This window comes from Xiphias gladius, chromosome 8 (genome assembly GCF_016859285.1).
Source record: "Xiphias gladius isolate SHS-SW01 ecotype Sanya breed wild chromosome 8, ASM1685928v1, whole genome shotgun sequence".
Classification (NCBI taxonomy): Eukaryota; Metazoa; Chordata; class Actinopteri; order Istiophoriformes; family Xiphiidae; genus Xiphias; species Xiphias gladius.
Genome location: NC_053407.1, coordinates 4,994,897 through 5,020,153, shown reverse-complemented (window position 1 = coordinate 5,020,153; position 25,257 = coordinate 4,994,897). Strand labels below are relative to the sequence as shown.

Below are 25,257 nucleotides of genomic sequence, written 5' to 3'. Positions count from 1 at the left end.
GGGGTTGTTCCTAGTGACCAACCCACAGATAATCATAACGAAACCCTGCAGTTCCTCTCAGTTCAAAGGACGTTTTAGTGTCTTTCAACTCATTGTTTTGATTTTGTTTCAGTCTCACTGGTCTCTTCAACCTTATTTCCAGCAGCAGTAGGCAGCTGTTATCAGCAAAGTCCCTAATAAAGCCACTGTACACTACCAGCCCAAGACCAGATGACAGACAGAAAAAGGTAGTGACTAGCTGGCATACAGAGCGCAGTATTTAGCAGCTAAAGAGCCAGATTGTCCCCCAGGAGTTGGTAGAGACTAAACCAGTGCTAAAATCTTAATGAGCTTAAATTGCCACACAGGTGGCAAGAAACACAACTCCAGACGAATGCTATTGTTGCTTTGTGTCTGCTGTATGTGTATTTAGGCAACGGTTTGCTAACATGTTAACCATATTAACTTTATAAGGTGAATATGCAGTATGTCAATGTTATGTTTACAGCTTGTTCTGCTTTCATACATTTAGCTAGTTATATTAATTTTTAATATAAATGAAATGAAATAATGAATTGTAATAAGTAAAATACTAAAAACTTCTTAGTTAAATATTTCATTTTGCATAGCCAATGACTTAATTTGACCTGTTTACATCTAATCATAAAAATATCCAGTCTTTGCATATTTTGAATCACATCAGCATCTGACAAAATGATCTTTGGTTACTACATGAAGTCCTACTCTAGTCTTTTTGGTGGAAGATTGAAGGCTGTGACAAAAATTATTAAAAATCATTTCGGTTTTACTTTTGCATCAGTCCTTAGCATCATAGATAGTCATTGTTTGCTGTGCTATTTTGCTGGTAATGACTATTTATTGACTGCACTGAAACCTTAAAGCCAGAGACATCTATGCATAATCACAATCTTAGTTCCTTTCCAAGCCTACTTATCCTTTTTATCTTTTTACCTTATATTTATATTTCTTATATTATTCTTCCTACGTGGCTTGCCACGGCACACTAAATCTCGTTGAAAATGTACAATGAGAATAAAGGTATTCTATTATATTCAATTGAGTCACTCTTCCTGGACTTGCAATAGCCATGACATGCATCACTCTCTGCAAGACGTGAGGACATACACAATGCGGTGGAAAAATGAGAAAGCGTATAAAGGAGAGGTCACACTCTAAATGTAAGTAATACCTGGGGCTTGCACTGAAAATAAACTGCAGGGGTCAACCTGTTGCCTAATATAGACAGAAGTGTCAAGTCCTGCATTCTAGATGAGATATCCAGGGACACACACCTTTGACCACATGTGCCTTTACAGCCTACACCTCCAGCCAACAACAACAAACCTATCGAGTTCAAAGGTTCATCAATTGAGATGCACACACTTTTTTCTCTACATTGAAGATATTTTCCTCCTCCAGCTCCACTGAATGCCTGATAGGATTATGACTGAGTGTGCTCTTGGAAGGGTTCAGCTGAACAGTGATGAGAGAAGCTCAAACATTGTGGCTGCAGCAATACAGACAAAACAGTCACAAAGCCACAATCACATGCAACTTGGTGAGGGACAAGATGCAGAAGAAACAACCGTGAAATATCCTAGAATTACACACCAGAGTATGTCCTTTGTCCCCCCACTGTACAAACTGATCCAGGCTCAAAGCCCTCAACACATGAGGAAGTTGACCCACCATCAGGAAAACACCACTTCCCCATTCCATCATGAAAACTTTCCTGATTTCTTTGGTAATCTTATCTTATTTTACGAGTCAAGTAAACCACATGTGATGAAAGTTTTAAAAGGTTATAAGTAATATACCTCCACTTTCGGAGCTCAAGACTGCAACCATTTCAACCATTGTGGTTGAAAGTAGTACTTTTTCTCCTTCAATGGCTCAGGCACTCTCTCCCTACTTGCACTCTCCCTGCCTGCACTTACATGTGCACCAGTGATGAAATGCATGAAAAATCCATTTAGGTGTTACTATGTTTCAAGATAAAACAACAAACGATGGGAGTGTAGCCTGCAGGGAGGGTGCAGGTGCAGGGGGGGGGGGCGGACAGACTGAGCTAGTGAAGAAGATAAAAAACAACCTTCAACCAAATGCTATGCTGTGTGTGTATTGTAGGATATACTGCTTGTCCATTGCAGGCAACTCTAAACTTGTTACCAGGTCAACACACTTTAAGCTTGAAACTTTGAAGTTGCACAGCAACAAACAAGAAACACAAAACCAGCAGGGACCAGTGCATCACCTGAAACACTGAGCCCCTTTTCACTTCTTTTCAGCGGTTAGATGAGAACAATCACTGAAAAGAGAATGAAATGGTTATCAAGTGAAACCCATTCAAAGAAAAAAAGGGTGCAACCAAGTCATGTGCTGGTGCGACGAACTAAGAAAGTTGGTAGCACCGGTGCTACCAGCGGAAAAGTTACTCTAGAGCTCTGACGTTCAGTATGTCCTACATGGCTTTTCAAAAACCCACTTTCTGTATGAACCCCAGTTCCTCGATTTTTAAAATAAATTGTAGGGTTGTTTGCTTGTTTTGTTCCCTCCTTCCTAATTTTACTGGTTTTTCTGGTGTCAAAGCCAAAGCAGAACTACATCCTTAAGTATTAATGTCTATTTACTTGAAAGTTAAATATTTGTATATATTAGTAACTGAAACTCAAAGCTAGAAACCTTTGAACTGAGGTATTAATATGTCCTGTTAAAAGATAATGACACGCACTGTGGACACTCACAATTTTGGTTGAACTTGTTTCTTTCTGGAGCTGAACAGTTAAACAGAAACAGAAAATTACCCTCAGGAATGCATGCATGCCTGTCTGCTCACTGTCAGAAGAAAAGAACCAGAATTTCCTTCCTGATGACATTGGAAAGACAGTACTGCCTCTCCGGGTTTCTAATTTTAGGTGAGGAGTGTTTAAATGTTCACAAATGTAAACTGAGTCTTTTTAGATATTCATAAAGTGCTCATTTTCAGTGATCCACAATCTTATATATATTTTCAACTGAAATTTAGTTGCTTTCATTTTTTACAGTTCAATTGACAGTTCAACTGCTATCAAATCTTGCATTTCAACTGATGGTTCAATTGATTTCAGTGCCATCTAGTTAAATGATATTTCAACTGCTTTCAGCCCATACAATACTTATCACCTGACACTTGTATTATTTGCTACTCTTCAGCTGACAGATGAAATACGATAACTGACATTTCAACCGCCTTCACTCCTCACAAAACTGACGCTTACAATACGTACAGGGCACACACTTCAGCTATCTCTGGCGCCTCAACTTCAACTCAAACATGAATCGACATTTCAGCTGCTTTTGATGAGTTTGCTTGTTTTAACTACTTTCAGTGTTTATATAAAAACTGACCATTCAGCTGCCCTGAGGGACTGAACTCGAAACTAAATTTCAAGAGCTCTCAGCATTACACTTCAACAGATTTCAGCTGGTTTAGAGTCTAACACTAACTGACACTTCTGACCTTTTTGGTGCTTCAAATACAACTACAACAGAAGTAAGTGCCTCAACTTAAACTGGTATTGCATATATCAATTAACATGCAAACAAATAACATTTTAAGACATTTAACTTGTTTACAGTGTTTGTATCTGCAATTTTTAAGAGTATGCAAGCACACATTTTCTTCAGAAAATTTCACCTTTTTGTCTGAATATAATGCTTTACCTAATAAACTATTGACCAATGAATTCATTTTATATCCCAATCTCTACCCAAAAACAGACTCTCTAGTTATATGAAATTGATACAAAGCATTTCCTGGATAATACTGAGTATCAGATCCTGATCGCTGCAAGCCTCTCAGCATTATTCTCACTATTACAGTGAGGAAATCTGCTCTCCCGGAGGAGCTGGGAGAAGGATACTGTTTCGCTCTCTAACACGCACACACAGAAAAGCACCTGCATATACATGCATAACGTACGCACACAACGTCCAATAGGACTGGAACAAAATCCCCTGAAAACCTGTGGATGTTTTTTTCTGTGTGCAAGCAAGTGTGCGTCCTGGCAAAAGAAAGTGCATGTTGCATAAGGACAACACCTGGTCGGTCTTTTACTTTGTGCTAGTCACATATACCATTGCGCACGCACACCCAACACTTTCCCTTTAAGTCCTTGAGTGGCAAAATGGAGGTCTCAGATCTTTGCTACTTGGCAGCTGACAGTAGCCTCTCAATTACTATTAGCCCCTACAGACAAACACAAACTGGTAACCCTTAGACCTTTCATGCTATTCCAGACGTAGCCACAAAAAATTTTTCCAGAGCTTTGCTCTGTGTTTTCTGGACAACTGATTGAAACTGAACATAATCAAATTTTCAGTAAATCCATTTGTTTGGCCACTGGAGCGTAACTGCTTACAAAAATAAGAATAAGAAAATAAGAATACCTGTCCTATATTATTCATCCTTTTGGGTCTTGTCCATATTCCAAAAGAAAAGAAAACTACTATATAAGACACAATGATTTGGAAAGAGGAAATTCAAGGAATTTTTTTGGAAATAACATCCTGATATCAGTTCAGAGACCTACTGCCCTACTTGTATTTAGTGCTGATGACAAGACATTATATACAACATTCTGGGAGTCTCTGTGCAGGAAGTAGTTAAGTTGGTATCTGTCTCCAAATTTATGTGTGTGTGTGTGTGTGTGTATGTGGGTGTCAGGGAGTATTAGTATCTTTATATCAGTCTGCATTTCCAGGCACGTTTGCAGCTGAGTGGGAGATCAGCACAACACATGGAGATATTGTATGTATCTTCAACTGAAGTAATAACTTGTATCATTTACAATAAATGACATTTCAATTGCTTTCATCTCTGACTCTTTAAATGATAGTTCAACTGCTTCAGCCTCTACATATCAACAGAAACTCCACTTATTTACAGCGCACAAACTTAAGCCATCTTTGATGTTTCAACTTTAACTGAAAAATCAATCAATTTCATTGTTTACAGTTCATCTGACAGTTCAACTGCTTTTAGTACTTACTAATCATTACTTAACATTTCAATTACATTAATTGCTTAGACATGAATTGACATTTCAGAGGCTGTAATTTCTTACATTCCACCTGACAGTTGGAATAGACAGAAGTTTTCAATGTCTGACACTGTAGGACCCCCTTCAGAGGCAAAAGTGAGACTGTGCTAAGTTTTGGAACTCCAGTTTCAATAAGGCCTTGAACAACGTAAACAGGAAGAATAATGCTGCTATATTTGTTCACATTTCTGCCAGTTGGCATGATTAAAAGTATGCTGAAATAACTATTACAGTGACATGAAAAAGTTTGGGTACCTCTGGTCAAAATTTCTGTTACTGTGAAAGGCTACGCGATTAAAAGATGAACTAATAAAGTTAAATATGACAGATTTCTTTAATATTTCAAGCAAGATTACTTTTTTATTTTCATCTTTTACAGTTTCAAATTTAAAAAAAAAGGAAAAGTGCCGGAAACAAAAGTTTGGGCACCTTGCATGGTCAGTACTTAGTAACACCCCTTTGGCAAGTATCACAGCTTGTAGACACTTTTTGTAGCCAGCTAAGAGTCTTTAAATTCTTGTTTGGGGAATTTTCGCCCATTCTTCCTTGCAAAAGGTTTCTAGTTCTGCAAGATTCTTTGGTCATCTTGCTTAATCTGTTCTCTTGAGGTCCATCTATCAGGGACTTTGAGGGCCATGGCAAAATCATCAGCTTGCACCTCTTGAGGTAGTCCATTGTGGATTTTTAGGTGTGTTTAAGATCATTATGCTGTTGAAAAAGCCATCCTCTTTTCATTTCAGCTTTTTTACAAAACAGTGTGATGTTTGGTCCCCAGAAATTTGCTGGTATTTAATTGAATCCTTTCTTCCTTCGACCAGTGAAATGTTCCCCATGCCACTGGCTGCAACACGAGGCCACAGCATGATTGATGCACCCCCATGCAGTATTTTTGCCCTACATCTCTCCTTCTTTGCCCACCCTGCAACTCCCCTGCACCCCCTGGGGAGGTGTACTTCAGTTTCAAAACCTTTGGAATAGATGTTTTCATTCCAATCTGCTTTTCAGTGAATGTTTATTTTCTGCTATATTGTAATAGATCACAAAATTGAGACAAAAATTATCATTTAAGGACAATGTTGTAGAAAATAATTTTCTGTCATTCCTTTTCCTCATTCTTCTCAGCCAATGTGTTTCATCTGATTATTACAGCTTCCATGACTATAATGACCATATAAGTGATTTAAAAACATCCCATTTCTAACTTCCAAGGATTCCATCCAATAGATGTTAAGGTTAGGTATCAGCGTTAAGATCAGTGACATCTGCCCCAGGCTAGCACTTTCTGGTCAAGTGCTAGCCTGCTAATAGTTATATAGTGGCAGTGACGACAGCAGCATCTAAAAATAAAATGCACATCTGAAATTCAACTCTTGCCTAACACTGCCATTAATTCCTGTTTTAAGATACACACTGCACTGATACCGAGGAGCCAACCACTGGCTGGCCTGGCAGTGAGCTCGGTTGTTGTGTTGGCAGGGAAACATTGTTGGGGCTGGCTCTTCATTGTTTCAGTAATTTTGTTTGACAGAGAAGTCTCTCTACAATTGATGCCTGAGGGATGCCTCAATATACAACCCTGTCATTCATTGGTGGTGTCAATCACCAATGAATGATGTGTGTAAATGACGTGTGTCAATCTTTTTTTGTGTGTGTGTTGCAGTTATTACTATACCAGTGAGTGAATAGCTATCCTAAACAGTCAACCTGCACCGATAAGTGAAATTTTATACAAGAATCACAAAGACAATTTCCTAAAAAAAGTTTAGCACTTTGCCTTTTAGAAGAGAAAATGTCCATCCTGGCTCTAAAGGACGAAGATGATGAAGAAGGCGGAATATGATGAATAGCGGAGATGAAGTCTGACGCTGATGAAGATCCAGTGAGTGGTGAGAAGATGGTGATGATGGAGATAGACGTCCAGGAGGCACTGAGGTCATGGCAACTCAAACAGCACAGTTCAGTCTGGGATATAGCCTCAACACCCCCCCCCCCCCCAAAACAAAACAATAAAAAACAGCCTGCACAAGATATGCATGGCAACTGCTTAGTTATTCATATTATCCAATTCATTAATGCGTTCATTCTCCTTAACACTATAATTGAGAACAATATCCTCAAATTTTACATTTTTCTCTAAAACTATATATTTTAACAACATATCACTTTCAAAACTTTGCTTACAACTTACTTCATCTGTCCAGCTTAATAGACTAGTTTACAAAAACAATCACGGTTTAAGGAGAGAAAATGTGTAACATATTAATTGATGTTTGCCTCCAGCTGAATAAACAATAACCAACCATTAATTGAACATTTTTCTATATGCATAGTATTCAACAGAGTAAAGTGAAAACATACCACTGAGCTATCACTCTTAGTTTTAAGAAGTTGTCATCTCATCGTGACTGATTATTTCCTTCTTTTTTTAGGTCAATATATGACTACAACCTGCAATCAGTAGGGGTAGACTGCAGGTACACTGCTCAAAATCATCATCACAACGCCAATGACCAATTCAGAGTCTGAGGGAACCATTCCGAAATTAAAACCAATCAAAACATTTACATGAAACACAGTGGGAAAGGGAAGGATAAATGCCTTTGCCTTTTTATCAACTGCAAATTAATTAATAAATGGACTTTTCACTGTTCTGTCTCTCTCTGTCTCTCCCTCTGTTGCCATGTCTCACTCAATGCCAGCTGTTGTGTTCATAGCTGCCTTTTCAGCAGCCTGGGTTTAGTCTTGTTGCCATGATAAAAAATATTTACTCTATATATTTGCACAATCTCAAGGATACACACAATTTGGTGAATACCACTGAATTGTTTATCTACAAGAAAACTTTACAGGGAACCTTTTAAATAAAATTTCAAGGGGTATATTCATTTTAAGATTGAATTAGAATCAATATGATACTCTCCGCAACCAGCATGGTACAACATTTATATTCATTACAACTATATAGTAGTGGTGGTAAAGCTTGTAAAGCTGCTCTTCCACTTTTCCCCTGCATTCTGCATAAAGCTGAGGCATCACTGTTTTTGAAAAATGTTTCCATCCTGTGACTTTATACTCTGAGTCAACCACTTTCATTAGCTTTTGAAACCCAGTTTTTCCACCATTTTAACTGTCATTATGTCTTTCCTACAAATATGAAATTGTGCTCGTTATGTCCTCACTTCTTTTTGAGCTGTTATCGTAATCGGGTAATGACTGAAAGGCAGACACGAGCGACTGCTGCTGGGGTTTGGTCTAACGTTACCACAAAAGGGCTTGTTTGTGAGTTTGGATGCTAGTGCTAGTGCTAGCAGGTGAATATTGCAGACTTTGGCTTACTGTATACTGGGATAGTGGGATGGTAACCTTTATTGTTATTATTACAAGCTTCAAGTGACTCCAGTCAGAATTCAGGAGAAATCATGTCAGGAAGTTAGAGTAAGAGGAATGTTTATAAAATTACACAGCACTGAAACAGGTTACCAATCACCTGAGGTACAAGGAACTGTAGCATAGAGGTTGAGCAGCAGAAGCAGAGCAGGAGAATTGTGTCACTTGGCTACAGACAAAGACACACTTCATTCACCATATTTTAGTAAACATGCAACGTGTCAAACTGTTTTTGCATAAAACTAACATTTTTCATTTCCAGGGGGCAGTGTCCACAAGACAAAAGAGGGTAGCTATTACAATCTCCTTTGAGTCATTGGCAGTCATCTACGTTAATAACCATCTTAAATGACTCATATACTTAAGGGAACTGAATTATGCTGTAACCTGCGAATGATCCATAGTCTGTTCCATCAATACAATATGCAATAGGAAAGCAAAACTGTCTGGAGTAGTTTTCTGATTTTTAATATTTCAAACAATGAAAGCATGTTTCGGCTTTCATTTATCCTGGAATGAATTCTCGCAGAAGAGCTGCAACACAGGCAGAACATCTCAAACAATTTTCATCACATTCATACACTAAAGTGTTTGTTTCAATACTGAGAAGCTGATTCCAAAAAATTCCTAGTTTGCCTATTGTCATGTCCTGCTCTTCTCCGTAGGTTTGTTTTTCGTAGTTTTGTCATTTGTTTTAGTGTTTCCTGTTTTATTTTGGTGTCACTAACTCTTAATCTCATTTCAGATCCCCACTTCCTGCCCTAGTGTGTTTCCCACCTGAGTCCAATTGTCTCCCCTCTCCTAGCATATTTAGTCTCTGTGCTCCCTTTCCTCTGTGCCGGTTTGTCTTCGTTCTTTCTGACAAGCGTTCGAGCCTTCTCCTAGTGACAGTTTCCTGGTTTTTGTTTGTTTCATAGCCTTGTCTCGATCTCGTCTTTTGCACAGCCCTTTTTGGATTTGTTTGCCCACCCTGTTTTGCCTGCCTATGTACCAAACTTTTCCAAGTAAAGACCTTGATTTTTGTGGAACCCTGAACTTTGTCCCGAGTAGACAGTTGAGTCCTCTTGCATTGTGGTTATCAGTGTCTCAGTTATCACTACTGCTGTTTAGGAAAGAGCCTTCAAAATGGCAAAATTTCATTGGCTTTCATTTCAATTTCAAAATTCCTGGCTGCTGACCTTTGTTGTATGTCATATCCCTCTCTCCCCATGTTTCCCGTCTCTCTCTACACTGTCAAATAAAGGCAAAATGTCAAAAAACAATGTCACTGCAATCAATGTCACTGCAAATAAATTTTATTCCACTGGAATCACCACAATTAGTGAATTCGCTCACAGGGGCACAGTAAGTCTGGAAGAACTTTTTGTATCAAGTTCAAGTTGGGTTAACTTTTATCTGCGAATCTGTGCTGTTGTGACACTGCTGAACGTTGAATGGATTGGGAGTCCAAAATGGAGGAAGCTATCGTACTTTTCGTATCGTACCACTTTTATTTAACCTCTTCTGTTGGAGTATAAACTGCTCTACAGAAAAGCAATGGTTAACAAACTTCTGATTTCACTAACTTGGACAACTTTATTTACCCTCTTTAAAAGATATAGTCAGCGCTTCTAATCCAATACACTTTTTGTCAAATTCAGTGAATATCTCCTCACGATCTGCTGCCTGTCCGTTCTGTATGTGTGCTAAGACAAAATCCAGTGGTCCTACACAGCCCTGGCTCTGTAAATGGGAAACAAAGAAAGTCCAAGCTCCCCCCCCCCTCAACTCCATTTTTGGAATCCAACCTCAAATTAAATCAGGTGTGCAAAGGAAGAGCTGTGATTGGTTAATATTATGAAACGGGATTTGTACTAAACTCTAGCATACTAAACAAAGATCACTGACAGGTATCAGGTGCATTCTCCATTCTACTGTCTGTGGATTTCTACCTTCAGTCACAGATAAGTTGTTCAAAAGTATTCTTAAGTACAGTCAAAAAATGCCATGAAACATAAAAGCAATTTTTATGTCACTATGATAAATGTTACATTGTCTCTGTAAATTCTTACATAAATAAAGCACAGTGCAGAACAGAACAGAAAACTTATAATTAAGGCTATAAGCGGTCACTAGTGATTGCTAATCACTTACAACATAGCAGAACTTTAGTTGTGTAAAGTCAATAGCCTGTGAATGAGTGTGTGTGTGTGTGTATGCATTTTTTTGTTACCTCTTTGGGACCTTTTCGGGACTGGTAGTCCAAATGGGGACCAAAGACCGGTCCTAATGAGGCAAAAACGTAATTTCTGAGGTCATGGTTAAGGTTAGGTGTAAGGTGTGAATTGAGGTTAGGTTAAGGTTAGGGTTACGCATGAATTCGTTATAAACAAGCTACAATTGTTTTTAATAACACAGAATTGAATAATAATAATGAATATTATTTGTATGACCTTTGCTTTAAATCTTCATCATATTCAATGATATTGAATCTGAACAGAGTTCAGTTGTCAAAGTCTAGCACCAGTTTCCAGTGTGACCCATCCAATCTTGACTTGTCAGTTTGGAGAAAAACTCTGAACATGTAAAATACTGGTAAAAAGTTTAAGAACACCTCAGTTTTGTTAAATTAAATTTAGATAATTTAAAGTCTCTGTGGTTCTGAAATTAAAGCATAAAACAAATAAACAATTGGAGATTTTAAAAACAAGTTATCACGGAAACTTCTTGTTGAACTGAATTTAATCTAAATTTTTGACTCATCCAGAAAGTTCATCCAAACACTGTTGCAGATGTTCCCAAAAATGTGTTGCATTTGTAGGCTGCTTTGCTTTCACCTTCTGTCCAGTTCCTCCTAAACCAGCTCCATGGGGTTAAGGTTTGGAGATTGTGCCAGTCTTCCATCATGTGAAGCCACCGTCTAGATCTTTTCTTCTAATGTTTTGGGTGATTATTTTGCTGTAGGATGAACCCCTGACCAACCAGTCTGTCTTCATTTGTTGCTTGCCTTTTTTTCACCACTCTGATAGCTATATTCAATACTACTTCCCGCAGAAAAGTATTGTCCTAATAATACATCAGAGGGAGCAGTAACACAGATTTTACTTTTTACCTTTACACCATTTAAGGTTATTCATTGGACTTGAACTACTTAGATTTCAATAAAAACTGGAAAAATGGGGCTGTTCTAAATCTTTTGACCGGTAGCATAACAGAAAAACTACGATACAAGATAGAGAAGATACTGCATGTGTGTAAGCAAGGATGGACTGTAAGTTTGCAATACCATCAGGGAGGCACCTGATCAGTCCGAAATTCATTCTGCAGCATGAAAAAGACCCCCAGAATCATAAAGAACTATCTTCAGCAACAAGAAGGAGTCCTGCAACAGATGGTATGGCCCCCACAGAGCCCTGATCTTAACATCATCAAGTCTCAGTCTGTGTTTTACTTAATACTTGGAAAAGCTGTGTGCAAGTGTACCTAGGAGAAGAAGGCAAAGGGTGGTCACACCAAATATTGATTTCTTCACTGAGTACTTAAATCCAAAAATGACATTACAACTCATTCAGCACTTCCAGTTTACCTGCTATTTCAACTTCTTACAGTAGTTGCATTTTGAAGTGCACTTCAACTACAACTACACTACAACTTCAGCTGTTTCAATATTTCAACCATTTCAAATTTTTTAACATGAAAAAGTTTGGCATCCAGCAAATATGTATATATATTTTTTTAATTTAGCTAGTTTGTAGTAAAAAATAAACAAGTTTGAAATAATTCAATGCCCTATGTTGCTGAAACTGCACCTTCTAACAGGCTGGGCTCAATTTACAAAATTATGCTTTTTCCCCATTTTAGATTTTCTCTCTCTCTGAGACAGATTAAAGAACATACAAACAAAGTCACTAGCTGCTCACACTGCCATCAGCCATTCAGGAGGGGAAACTTTTGCGTGAATATCTATAAGCCACATCAGACTGGTACCTGTCTGAAAGTGACACACCCATACTTAACCTACAGATAAGCGGGTCTAAGGGGGAGCAAACCCCTCATCAGCTACATATTTGTTATTCCCTCGGTGGGGGACCACAGCACAGTGGAATGGGTAATTAATGTTAAAGTACAGAATAGAGACAAAAATGCACATGTGCATATCTGTGCGGTTGCAAGTAAGCTTGTAAGTTAGATTTAAATTCAAAAATATTAAATGACAGTATGCAGTTCATTAGGGCATTATGTTACAGTCCTGGTTGAAATTATTGGCACCCCTGAATTTCTTCCGAAATACATACAAATTAACCAATTCTGTATAGTCAAAATATTTATTAAACTGTCCAAGGTCACTAAACAAAAGAAAATAAAAAAACTAAACTTTCATAATAGTGAAATAATACAAACACAAAATGTACCCCAGACTCAGTTATTGGCACCATGACTAATTTTCGGTTGCAGAATCTTTGGCAACAATGACAGCTTCTAAACATTTCTTGTAGCCATCTAGAAGATTCTTGCATCTGTCTGCTGGTAGTTTCTGAAGGTCTTCCACTGTTATGTGTTCAAGCTCTTAAGTTTGAAGGAGTCATTTTTGCAATGGAAGATTTCAGCTCTCTCCAAAGGTTTTCAATGGGATTTATGTAAAGACTCATTGCTGGTCAGTTTAAAACGGTGTATCTTTTTCTTTATAACCATTCTTTTGTGCTGCTGCATGTGTGCTTTGGATCACTGTCCTGCTGAAGGACCCAACACCTTTGCGTCAAACCTAGTTTTCTGACACTGGGTAACACATTTTGGTCTAAAAGGCCTTGGTAATTTTCTGATTTCATCATTCCTTTGATACATTCAATGCCTACAGTACCAGAGGCAGCAAAGTAGCCCCACAGCATGATAAAACCTCCACCATGTTTTACTGTAGGTAGGGTGTTCTTTTCCTTATGGGCTTCATTTCATCACCTATAAACAAACTGAATCACTGCATGCCCAAAGAGCTCTACTTTGGTTTCATCTGTCAATAGAACATTATCCCAGAAAGATAGTGGCTAGCTAATCTATGATTTTTTTTTGCTAACATTACTCTTGCCTTTTGTGCCTTTAATCAATAGTAGTGTCCTCCTTGGCCTTCGCCCATGGAGAGCTACTTGGTTTAGTGTGTTATATGGAACATGCCATAACCACCAATCTAGTTTGCTCTAGGTAATCCTGAAGCTATTTAGATGCCTTGTGTCGTGTTTTTTCCACAATCCGCATCAACCCTCGCATACTTCTCTCACTGAGTTTCATATTAGCATCACATCCTGGAGGCGTCTTAACCGTTTTATGACTGTGAAACTTCTTGATAATATTTCAAACTTTTGAAGCAGGGATTTCAGAATGTTTGGCGATTGCCTTGTAGCCTTTCGAATTATGTTTTGTGATAATAGCATATCTGATGCTCTCAGACAGCTCTCTTGACTCCACCATTGTGAAAAAGAAACTGGAAACAATCAGCCCCTTTTCATGCAGTAAAACCATCATTCATTCAGGTCATGTGAACACTGAAAATTAAGCACAGGTGAGTCTTATTTGTTTTTTTGTTGTTGTGTAACTTGACATTTTATTAAACATTCTGATTATACAAAAATTGTTAATTTGCATTTATTTCTGAAGAAATTCTAAATTCCTTGCTTCAAATTCAGGGGTACCAATAAATAAAAAAATAACTGTTTATCCTTGATGCCTAGTAACAATGTCAAAAGCATTTCATTCCTCATAAAACATTTGCAAAGCCAATTTTTAAAATATTGTAAATGCTTCATGGTTTACATCCGTGTTTGCTAGCTGGCAGTCTTCTACTTCACTGTCTTTGTTGGTGCATTGCTACATTTGTCATTCCCAGTACTGACACCAACTGATGATCAGTGGAATAGCATGAAAACAGCGGCAAGTTGTATGCTAAAATGTATGTATACCATGATCCAAAACCGTTGAAATTAAAAACATTTTTTTTAATGCCATTGTGACTTTAAAATAAATTGGCATGCGTGACAGTGAAAGCCAATCAACATACAGTATTTTTTTTTTTTTAAATAATTTTTACTCCTATGATATTCATATTTTACAATCAGTCCAGAAAAGACCAGAAGGAGAACAGTATATTTAACACAAATCCTGGCTGTTGGACATAAACATCTCTCAGGTTACACCCTGGTCTAAAGTATACAGTATGTAATCTGTACAAGTCAACATCTGAGACACTGCTGCCATGTTTGAGTTGAGTTCTCACTTGACTAGACATGTAAGAGGTCTTATGAGGCCTTAGGAGGGCAGCTGCATTTTATGACTTTGGTCACAGACTCAATCCCGAACCAACACACAGTGTTTGCTGTCTTACTAGATGATTCCACTTGGTAATAGGTAAATGTACAAGTGCTTCATATAAAGGCACGTACAGTAAAAATTTCAATGACCTTTAAGTCAAAAAAGTTGCATCAATGACTTACTGTGTACATTTTATCCATTGTTTTTTTTAGCTCAACAATGGGCAAATCAGTTTGGCCTTTGTTAGATGCGTGTATTAAATTCTACATTTCGTGTATGTGCAAATATATGAAAAGTGACCCATTTATAAAACTTGCTAATATTACCTGTCTTTTCCAGAATATTTTACCTGGAATATAACTTCAAATACCATTACATTTCAGAAATTCTAGGCAGAATGGTTCAGGCAACTAGAATCAGGCTACATAGCTCATGGCTATTGGCTACCAAAATAGGCTGTCTGCACAAGTTCTCTTCGCAGCTGAAGATTCAAAGCCCTGCATGCTAAGATATCCACAATGAAAACAATACTGAACATGAAGGCAACATTAAATGAAGCCATAAGGGAACACCTTAGTTTTAACTTGTCATAAAACCTTAGTTTTATTTACAGTTTCAATGGCAAGTAATGGCCAGATAGCAGCAGGGGTTAAGATTTGTTCTCTTCTTGTCTAAGTAGGACTGACAAAGCACTATGACGAATCTGACAGGAGTTCATCATACTATTTGCCTCATCAGTGAGGTCATACCATTTTTTAAGTCTGACCTCACCTAAGCCTGAAAGTGGTTCTATCTGCAGAGCCTCTGTAAAACCAACCAAACCCAGGCAAACCACCTGAAAATGCTCATATACAGTTGTACTTTGAAAATCAAATTATAGTTTGAAACTAGATTTATTCAGCAAGAAGAGAACTGCATAAGAAAGGTGACTGTTGACAATATGACAAATGAGGATGGAAAAGAAGATTACATTAAAGGAGGATAATTGCTGAACCTGCTGCCACAACTTTATGACTAAATCCTACAACTTTACCTCTTTAATCTTTGTTCTGGCAAAACTCAATAGGAAATTGCTTGAGACAGAAGAACAATAGATGACTGACACTTACTGCTTTCATTCAGACACCAACAAGTCTTTCCTACACTTTAACAGATGGACTGTTGTAAGTTTTTGCTGCTGATTTTCAGACTGAAAAAACATGGTGGCTGTTCTGGTAATATGCTCAACAGGAAACACATCACATCAACACTGCCGACAGTTTGTTGATTTGTTTGGTATATTATCTATATTTTTTAGTAAAAACTGAGCTTTGCAGATGTAGTATTGCTTTGTCTTTTAATTGCTTTGGCATTAAAGGAACCACTCTAAACTGGTTTAGGTCCTATTTATCAGATCGATTTTTGTGCACGTTAACGATAAATCGTCCATAGAGTCAAAAGTTAGTTCCACAAGATTCTGTGCCTGGACGAGTGCTATTCACCTTATATATGCTTCCTTTAGGCAATATTATTAGGAAAAACTCCATAAACTACCATTGCTATGCTGATGATACCAACTTTATTTGTCAATCAAGCCTAGTGAAACCAGTCAGTTAGCTCAACTTCAAGCATGCCTTAGGGGACATAAAGACCTGGATGACCAGCAACTTTTCTGCTCAGACAAAACTGAACACCCCAGGAACACATTATCTAATGATATAGTTAGTCTAGATGGCATTGCCCTTGATCAGGATATGTTCTTTGACTCCTACATAAAACAAACTTCTGGGCAGCCTTTTTTCACCTACGTAACATTGCAAAAATCAGGCACATCCTTTCTCAAAAAGATGCAGAAAAAGTAGTCCGTGCTTTTGTTACCTCTAGGCTGGATTATTGTAATTCCTTATTATCAGGCTTTCCCAACAAATCTTTACATACTCTCCAGCTGATCCAGAGTGCTGCAGCGTGAGTACTGACAGGAATTAGGAAAAGAGATCAAATTTCTCCTTTGAAAGTTTGTCCTTTTTTTCTGCATTCTGCAATCCTCCCCCTCACCTACAAAGCCCTTAATGGTCTGACACCATCATATCTGAAAAAGAGCTCATAGTACCCCAGAACGCAGGCTTGCTTGTGGTTCCTAGAGTCTCCAAAAGTAGAACGGGAGGCAGAACCTTCAGTTATAAGGCTCCGCTACTGTGGAACCACCTTCCAGTTTTGGTCCAGGAGGCAGACACCCTCTCCAGTAGGCTTAAAACCTTCCTTTTTGATAAATCTTACAGTTAGGACTGGCTCAGGCTTGGCTTGAACCACCCCTTAGTTATGCTGCTATAGGCCTTGACTGCCAGGTGACTTCCCATGATGCACCAAGCTCCTCTCTCCTCCTTTTCCTCTCCATCTGTACACAATCATATGGCACCAATGCTCGTTACCAACTTCACTTCTTTTCTCTACCGTAGTTTTGTGCTGTGTCATCTCTCTCTTCTCTCCTCCTGTCGCTCTCTGCAGGTATTTCTGCCCCTGGTGCTAGAGAGTCTGGATCTGTGACTGCAAACCACCTACTGATCCCATGATTCTGCTCTACAACAACTGCTTCAAATATTATGATTAACAACTATTATTATATTTAGTTTTATTACTTGTATTATTCACTCTATTATAATTATTAGTTTTATCATTAATTTCATTATTGTCACATATCTTTAAGTTATACATCTACTGTGCTATGCTATGTATCTTATTTGTTAATCTGCACTTTGACAGAAAAATAAACAATTTGTGGCTGTAATTATTGTAGTTAATTTAACTAATTATTGATGAACATGTTAATACACTGAGCTAATTAGTCCGCTTTAGAAGTGTTGATAGGCAGATTTTTGAACAGAGTGAGTTTAGCTGTTTCACAATGATTCAAGTCTTCATGCTGATCTAAACTAAAAGGCTTTTGGCTCTAACTTCATATTTAGCATACAGACATGAGTAGTTTATGGATCTAGTATCTTCTCAATTCTGGCAAGAAAGTGAATTTCCTAAAAATGTAAAACTATTATTTTAAAGAAGAAAAAAAGTAATTAGTACAATGAAACACATCTCAAAGCCTTTACAGACTAAGCATATGACTTTCTGGACATGTGAACATCCCTTTTTATTTACCAAGGCCAGAGGCAGTAGCAAAAATTCACAAAGACAGACCTGTTTTTGTGTGAACAAGAAACACAAATACACCCCCGCGACAGTCACCATAACACAAGAAACTGGCAGGGAAGTGATATGTTGCTCTTTAAAAAGTGTTGACTTTGGAGAAAACTTTATCCCTTAGGAATTCCACATTTAAATCAACAGTTAAAGATCAAACCCAAAACTGATTATGTTTGCTGCTGGGTCATGACCTTGTTTCTCAAAATTGTGACACACAAAACAAAACAGAGCCTTATTTTTTCTTTTAGCATGATTTTTGATATATGCAGTAGAAAACACCACCAAATATCTTTTCAACAAAAAAATACAATAACACTCAAGTTCATACAGTAAAACAAAGGTAACATAATTTATTTATTATCTATATCTAATTCTATTATCTTTTTCTTTATTTTCAGTTTTATTTATATTCATATCTTCTCTACTCTCTTCCTAAAAAATGCTCTCTCTTTTAGTCTTCTGGAGTTGAGATTAAAACTAAAAATACTACTGATGTATTGGTACCAACACACTTAATCTAAAGACAATACTATTTTTATATACTTAACCATTAAGTAAAGAATGATACTGTCCCCAAGAACTCTGAAGGAGGTTTTAACAGCAGTTTGCAGTGTAACTCAACAGATACAAGGAACCAGATAACTATCTGTCTTCATCAGCCAGTCAAATCTCAGAGTTGGGGGTAAAGATTTCTTTTAAGGCTTTACCCTATCAGTCAGTGTCTAGTCATCAGTTTTACTAATACAGGTATACTGTTGCTTCTCACCTTTGGTACACAGGTTGTACCAAAGCAAGGGGAAGTGTCCAAATGTCTATAAAAGGAAAGGTTTAGTAACAAAGCCTAAATTGGCATTGCTGACATCAATTTTTTTTGTTAATAGGAAACTAAAGAAAATTTACCTTTATTCTCTGATCCTCCAAAAATGATTAACTGTCAGACATATGTAATTATTCCTCAGCATAACATTTTTCACAGGTATTAAATCACTGATGTATCGTCACACAAATATGACTTCTTTTGCCATGTTCATGAACTATTCTTTTCCACATTTAGATACGATTTCTTTCAAGACAGAGGTCTTTTTGCACAGGCATTGGCTACTTTACTTTTGAAAATTTGTATTTAAACAGGTTTGAAGAAATAAACATTAATGAGCATTAAGACCTGTGATGTTAACCCAACCTAGATTTTCCTACAGCTGTGTTTTTGCAGTGTGGCCTAAATATCTCACTCAATTCTAAGTGTCTATAATTCAACAAAATTGGTTTTTTTGAACACTGCTATATTGTATTTTTGGATTAACACTGACCGGAACATAATTTAAACCAATATAAAGTCTAACCCAGGACCTACCAGCTAAAATAAGAAAAATTAGGTGCAAAAATAATATTTGTAATACTAATATATATATCACAAAAAGGATAAATGTATGAAAAATCTAACAATAACTGAAGGAATCTCTGGCTGTCTGTCTGTATGTCTTTTTGGATAAGCGGTTTTCGAGAAAACTTGAAACAGCGCTTTTTTTACATGTTACTTCATGTGAAGAAAATGGCAGAACTACACTATGAGGGCAGTGCAGCACATTCCAGGGTTTTAAGAAAGGTGGAACTCAACTGCAACGGCACTTTCTATGCCGTCACCCAAACATAAGAGTAGAGCAGCCTACTCCAGACATGACACGTTTATTTTAGTATTGCTAGGAAGCACAACTATGTCATGGCAGGTGTATTGCTCTGGACCCAAGTGTGTTCTACTGTTCACAGTTCTTGAACATGTAAAACAAAAGCTTCAATAACTTGTGTTAAATTTCAATTAGAATTTACTTGGAATCATCATTGACTTGCACAAGAGAATTTTGTAAGACGATATCATGTTATCACCAATATACAATTCAAGTTAGAGTTTGTAAATTATATTACTGCTTTATTTCCCCAGCCCTACTTCCTCCTTTTCTACCTTAATTTACGATACAAGTCAAGATTTTGGATATTGAGGACTAAATACGAATTTATGAGTATGGTGTTTGTGAACGTATTTGAACTTATTACAACACAGAGAGTAGGAGTTTGGCTTGAACACCACATGTTTGGTTGCAATGAGTCAGGCTTTAATTAGTGCATGTTAGGCCTGAAATCAAAGCCTTAATCCTCACAGTATTAACACCATACACTGTAGAGGTCTTGAGGTTGGATTAAGCCTACAAATTGCTTGCAGTTGTGACATTATATCCCAGACAGTATGTCCACATTAGACAGCAACTGGCTGACACAATTACAGTATGTTTAAGGCCGTCTTGAATTTATCAGGCAACCACTTGTTTACATCAGCCAAATATCAACTGATACAACAGCTCTGCAGTTTATCCTGATTTATAAATTTTAGATTTTGTTGATATTGTATTGAACAACTAAATAAAAACTTTACTGGAAATACTGCACATTCATCTTATATATAACCCAGCCTGCACGGATGGTTTTGCTATAACCATGCAATGCAGTAGACTGTCAAAATTCTTTGTTGGCTTAGATTAAATTTAAGACCCCACTTTATGGGGTAGGATTTGGATGTATCCCCATATACTTGAGAAGTACAGGATTTTTCATCCTAATAAGTATAGACCCTTGAAATGCCAGTGTACAGGACGTTAGCCGGGCCAAACTGGCTGCAAAGCTCTCAATGTTTCCAGACTGCATTACAACACAATTATTGTATTGCAATACAATAAAACCTGTTGCTCATGGCAACAATAGTACTCATACTTCAGTGTTAAAGAAGTAGTTTTAAATGTCCACATATCCAAATTGGAAAGCAGCATGGAAAGCAATAGGCTGCTGTTTTTAAGTGCTGACAGCTCTGTTCTAATTCAAAAACTACGCTCAAAGTCTACAAAAAGTAAAGGGCACTAAAGTGAGAGAAATCTGAAAGCTGAAATGCCAGTGCTTTTTCTCAGTAAAGCACTAATTCGCTGAATTCCAAAGCCAAAACAGAGCAAAATCAATACCCACAATCATGTTCTCACAGTTTACTGTTCATGTTCTGAAACTCAGAGAGTGCACTTTCAGAACATCAACTGGTTGACCTAAAATTTTGGAATTTGGGTGCACTCTGGAGACACAACTTAAGAAAGTGCATTAATCAATGCTTGGCCACTAAAGGGCAGAAAAATATCAACAGACAGATTGGATGGGAAGCATCTGTAAACTGCCATCGTCAAGTCTCTCCACAACTTTTCTATGGGGTTTAAGTCTGGGCTTTGGCTGGGCCGCTCAAGGACAGTCAGAGATTTGTTCTGAAGCCACTCCAGCGTTGTCTTGGCTGTATGCTATGGATCATTGGGCTGAAAGGTGAACCGTTTCCCCAGTCTCAGGTGGCTTGCAATCTGGAGCAGGTTTTCTTCAAGGACCTCTCTGTGTTCGGCTCCATTTATCCTTCCCTCAATTTTGACCAGTCTCCCTGTCGCTACCACTGAGAAGTATCCCATAGCAAGATGGTGCCACCACCATGCTTCACCGTAGTGATGGTATTAGCCAGGGGATGAGCAGTGCCTGGTGTTTGCCAAACGGTGTATGTAGTTCTGCCTAAAGAGTTAAATTTTTGTCTCATCAGATCGGAGAGTCCTTTTCCTCATGCTCTCAGAGTTCTATCACATTACACAGTCATTTGATTCAATGTAATATCAAAAACATTGTTTCATGTCACTGTTTCAGATTTAAGCCTATAATCTGCATGCCAGTCTTTTACTAATCTTAACTAAGGAATGTATCATAAATGACATAAATAATGGCATTATACAGTGTAAGAGCTGTACAATCCCAAATTATGTATTGAAGTCTAGACTTCAGTTTCATCCCCATTTCAGTCACCCTACAGTGCAAATTTAGGTTCTCAACCCAACCTTTGGAAAATCCTCTGACATACTGGAGCTTGACTTGGCCCTTCTCATCTGACAGTAGTCCATCTAGATAGCCAGTGACAGTGACACTCAGCCCCCTGGTGTATTTTTGTCTTGCTGCCTCTCCCTCTGCGCTGACAAATGCAGTGACACCCCCTTATAAGTCAAACTCTCATTCCAGGAAGTGACAGCTTGGGCATCATGGTACAGATAAGTAAGGAATGCCAACAAGAAATGCTCTGAGATTAACATCTCCAGGTTGGCTGCATAGCAGCAGGGAGCGAAGATCAAAGTATAATTGGACACAAGCACGAAATAAATTCCATATATAATTGTTATAACATTCAGTTCAGTTTTGATTTACAAGCAATAGAAGTCTCTTATCAGGGCCACAAACATGAAAATCAAGATGAAGAGAGACAAACTGTGGCATCACTCAAACACCCACTAGAGGACATAGTTGGTGAACACACAGACAGTTATTACTGAAATTTGGCTGGGATTTACAATAAAGTGGCTTCATAAAACACTCACTTTTTGCACACATCATTGTGTTGTAGATTTAATTCTGAATGGATATAATTGCCATTGTTCCCTATTAATCTACACTCAATACTCCATGGTTACAAAGTAGAAATATGTTTTTAGAAATTTTTGCAAATGTATTACAAATTTTAAAAAGCCTAATCATGGGACCCCTTTTGTAACCTCACGAGTGCAGAGGTTACAAAAGGGTCTAGGGATCCTATTGATGACACTGATATGACAATCATAAATTAAAGCCACTGGAAATTTTTCATACTGTTTTGGGATGCTGTTTCACTGCATCTCGCAGTTTTCTGATGTTTTGTAGTGTCTGGATAAATGACATGCAAAACACATAAGAAAGATTGAGATTGTAGACAAAAACATACTTAAACTGTGCAGAGCTGAGTGGTAGGGAAATTTTAAAAGTGCATATGGTTTAGTCAGTAGTAATGTTGTAAAACCAGTAGCTAACAGGTAACACAAGCCTTTTTCTGCAATTACCACTGTCTGAAAACATAATTTAGCAAGGTTTAGCAAGGATTGGTCCGGGACCTCTGACCTGTTATATGCGCTTTATGCTGACCAGGCTGCTTCTGACCAACACTCACTCACTCACATTCAGTAACTGTAAGCTACTTGCAACAATTGCTCTTCTTAATGATTATTTATCTTTAGTCCATAATTCACGTACAGTCAAGACTAGAAGTGTTTTGACAATTATACATTTTTTGTTCTTCAGGCTCTGGGCTTCAGCACATTCAACTGGAAATAAAATAATGGGTACCACATTAAATTACCAAGTCTCAGTTTTATCTTGAGTAGGTCTACATCATATAAAAAGAACTGTGTGGGAGATAAAGCCCTTTAAAACACATAGCGCCCAAATTTTAGGAATTCAATAGTAACTGGACAGATACACATGAAGTCAAACAAAATCATCATACTTAATATTTTGTGGAAAATCCTTTGCATTCAATGACTGCCTGAAGTATTTGACCCATATACATCAGCAGATGATTTGCATCTTCCCTGGAGATGCTCTCCCAGAGCTTCACTGCAGCCACTTTAAGGTAGTATCCATTATTTTATTTCAAATTGAACATGCTGAAGCTCAGAGCCTCAAGAAAAAAAAAAAAAAGTGTGACTCTCCAAATAGGCCCGGTCTTCACTATATGAATTAAGCCAGAATAACACATTCACTGAGCAGTTCTGTCCCTAAGACCATCAACAGGAAAAACCATAATTTTCTGTCTCCGCACTGCTGGCAGGGTAATGTAAAAAAATGGGGAAGCATTCATTAAGTTTGGTTGTTAGGCCAGTTCTAATGAAGACTAATCCATTATATTACTCATGTGCAAACTGGATGAAATTTTGGGCACAATTCTACTAAAGAAACATTAGTCCACAACAGCTGGGGGTTCTAAGATCAGATAAGCCCTCTCCACCTGACTATATTTCAGGTGTCAGAGGACATGAAGCCACCTGCTACACACAGAAATCAACTGGAAATTAGGAGGGACACACTTAGCCTATATCACTATATAAAACTACAAGATCAGATGCACCAGAAATGCGAGCCTTTTCTACAACTTCATCTCCTCTGTGACGCCCTACTTTATCCCTTTGCAGCATGTATGATGGAGACAGTATACTTAGGCAACCAGAGCAGATAGCGTAGTCCTATACACTTCAGAATTCATCCTGCTACTTCTATCAGCAGTCATATCATCAATAAACACCAATGACGACATTCCATTGGCAGCCATACATGCCCATGCCATAACACTGCCACCATGTTAGACAGATGATGTGGTGCGCTTTGGGTCATAAGCCGTTCCTTTCCCTCTCTGTTTTCTTCTTTTCCCATCATTCTGGTACAAGTTAATCTTGGTTTCATCTGTCCAAGGAATCTTGTTCCAGAACTGGGCAGGCTTATTAGATGTTTTCTGGCAAAATATAAAGTACCCTTTCTGTTCTTCAGTGTTACCAATGGTTTGCACCTCGTGGTAAACCCTCTGTATTTATGTTAATAAAGGCATCTCTTGATTGTAGACTTTGACAATAATATGCCTACCTTCTCAAGAGTGTTTTTGACCTGTTTAGATGTTGTGAAGGGTATTTCTTCACCACGGAAAGAATTCTGCCAAAATCCACTTTAGTTGTCTGCCGTGGTCCTCCAGGCCTTTTGATGTTGCTGAGCTTGCCTAAGCTTTGGCCACTCCTCAAGTTTCTGCCATCTGTTTAATAGGTTTGTTTTGTTTTTTCTTCATTTGCTTTGACACCTATTTTGACCGCATGCTGAGAGTTCTTATGAACAGTTACCAAATGGAAATTCAACACTTCGAATCAACTCCAGCCCTTATATCTACTTAATTTGCTATGAAATAATGGGGGAACAGACTACATGTGGCCATGAAACTGATTGTCAGTCAATTTTCCAATTACTTTTGACACTCTGAAAATGAAGGACAGTGCATAAAAATGGCTGTAATTCCTAAACGGTAAGTGCAATATTTTTGTTAAACCCCTTGAATTAAAGCTGAAAGTCTACACTTCAAATCACATCTTGATGGCTTCATTTCAAATCCATTGTGGTTGTGTATAGAGACAAAATTATGAAAATTGTGTCACTGTCCAAATACTTATGGACCTAACTGTATATAATAGAGGAAAAATCGAATTGACTTAATTCACCCTTCCTTTTTATCTGAAGATTAAGTAGGAATATTATCTGACAGTGAAATATTTTTGACTCAAGTTCATAGCACACTTAGAAACTGTCAAATTAATTTAAATTGATGACATAAGGTTAATGCTTGTCAATAATAATAATAATAATAATAATAAGAGGAAGAAAAAAAGAAAATTAACAACTATTTCTGTTCATATTTGTTTTTTGACTTATTCTCGTCATA

The 25,257-nt window shown here is 37.6% G+C and overlaps 1 protein-coding gene across 13 annotated transcripts in view; it reads right to left on the bottom strand.

Moving 5' to 3' along the window:
- The window catches only part of mical2b (microtubule associated monooxygenase, calponin and LIM domain containing 2b), an 86,703-nt gene that overhangs the window by 60,966 nt on the left and 480 nt on the right, over positions 1-25,257 (bottom strand). The window contains exon 2 of one of the 13 annotated variants that reach the window (XM_040132846.1): positions 10,681-10,733. The exons of the other annotated variants lie outside the window; for them this stretch is intronic. The gene's annotated coding sequence lies outside the window, so the exon portion shown is untranslated. The remainder of the gene's footprint in view (positions 1-10,680; positions 10,734-25,257) is intronic. 13 annotated transcript variants of the gene reach the window in all.